This window comes from Nicotiana tabacum, chromosome 3 (genome assembly GCF_000715075.1).
Source record: "Nicotiana tabacum cultivar K326 chromosome 3, ASM71507v2, whole genome shotgun sequence".
Classification (NCBI taxonomy): Eukaryota; Viridiplantae; Streptophyta; class Magnoliopsida; order Solanales; family Solanaceae; genus Nicotiana; species Nicotiana tabacum.
Window position 1 is genome coordinate 1941171 of NC_134082.1, and position 2268 is coordinate 1943438.

The following is a 2268-nucleotide window of genomic DNA, read 5'->3' on the forward strand; positions in this document are numbered from 1 at the left end:
CCACTCTCCTAAGTACCACTCGTACTCGTTTGATCTTCCTGCAAACGTTGAGAAGCCTGCCCGAAAGATGGTACAGGAAGAAATGACCCAAAGAGTAAAAAGCTTAGAACAACGGTTGAAAAACATGTAAGGTTTGGCAGGTCAAAAGAGTGTTGCCTTCAAAGATCTATGTATGTTCCCCGATGTCCATTTGTCGCCTGGTTTCAAGACTCCCAAATTTGAAAAGCATGATGGACATGGAGATCGCATAGCCCACCTGAAAAGGTGTTGCAATCAACTGAGAGGTATGGGAAGAAATGAAGAATTGTTGATGGCTTATTTTGGGGAAAGCCTTACGGGAGTAGCCTCCGAATGGTTTATGGATCAATACACGTCTCGCTGGTATGTCTGGGATGACATGGCACAGGCCTTTGTCAAACAGTTCCAATACAACATTGACATTGCCCTAGATCGCAATTCCCTTTCAAACTTGAAATCAAACAGTTTTGTATTTTGAAATTGAAAATTTGATTGAAAATTTTGGATATGTTCTGTATTTTGAAGTCTAGTTTTCTTGAAATCAAACAGTTTGCAATTTCGATATTTCTACGCCAATATATGAATTTTTTGGTGAGACTGCACAAATCTGAAAATGATAGCATGGTACAATATAAAGTTGATTTCAAAATATTATCTGGGACGATTCTGAAATTGTCTAATTGAGAATTTTGGATATATTCTAGATTTTGACGCCTAGTTTTCAAGAAATCAAACAGTTTGCAATTTCGATATTTCTACACCAAGATATGATTTTTTGGGTAAGACTGCTCAAATCTAAAATTTTCAACGTGGTGAAATCTAGAGTTGGTTTCAAAATATTATCCAGGGCAATTCTGAAGGTGTTTGATTCTAAGTTTTGGATATATTTTAGATATTGAAGTCTAATTTTCGAAAAATCAAACGGTTCATTATTTGGACTCTCCTACGACAAGATATGAATCTTTTGTTACAAGCGCGTAAAGCTAAAAATTATGCGACTGAGATAAAAGTCGGACAATGTAAAGCAAAAGAGAAGCTGAAATATTTAAGCCCTCAAAGTCTCCAAGTTGAAGTCCCCAAGTCTGTCGGTATTCAAGCTGAAGTCTCCAAGTTTAAATATTCAACTCCGTCGGTCTTCAAGTTGAACTCTTCAAATTCGCCGATCTTCAAGTTGAAATATTTAAGCCCTCCAAGTCTCAAAGTTGAAGTCTTCAAGTTCGTTGGTCTTCAAGTTTCAATCTTCAAATTCGCCGGTCTTAAAGTTGAAATATTTAAGCCCTCCAAGTTGAAGTCTTCAAGTCCTTCGGTCTTCAAGTTTTAGTCTTCGAATTCATCAATCTTAAAGTTGAATTGTTTAAGCCCTCCGAATCTTCGAGTTAAAGTCTGCAAAGTCCGCTAAATCTTCAAAGTTTTCCAAGTGTTCAAGTCGATGTCGCCGTCGAGTTGAAGCTTTATAACTTTTCAATCTTAAGGTGGACATATAAGTTCCTTTGCACCTTAAGTTGGCCTCTTCGTGGGTCTGTCCTTAAAAGGAACTATAACTTTCCAGTCTTAAGGTGGACATATGAGTCCCTTTGCACCTTAAGTTGGCCTCACCGATAGTAGAGCCACATTGAGAGTAGTCTTTCTGGTAGTTGGGCCACATCGAGAGTAATCTCTCTGGTAGTCGGGCCACATCGAGAGTAATCTTTCTGGTAGTCGGGCCATATTGAGAGTAATCTCTCCGGTAGTCGGGCCACATTGAGAGTAATCTCTCTGGTAGTCGGGCCACATCGAGAGTAATCTTTCTGGTAGTCGGGCCATATTGAGAGTAATCTCTCCGGTAGTCGGGCCACATTGAGAGTAATCTCTCCGGTAATCAGACAATGAGAGTAATCTCTCTGGTATTCGGGCAAGGATGAGTACTCATCCACTCACACCCCCAAGATTATCTTCTTCATGCGTGGATCATCTTATTAAAAAAGAACATATCTTTTTCGCTTGTCCTACAAAAAAAAAAAAAAAAAAAAGACAACAAAGAAGAAAGCACAAGAAAAAAAGAAGAAATTACCTTCGCGTTAATGCTTCCAAGTCGTCAAAGGTAGACTCAAAGCAATTTACAAACGCTAAAATTGGTACTGAAATTGGTACTAATGGAATGAAGGATGTGATGTACTTATATATGTCAAAAGGTGGTTATTGAAAGCTAAATATCGATGTGGGACAAAGATATTAAGGGCAGTGCAAAGTTTTCAAAACCCATTTGGTATT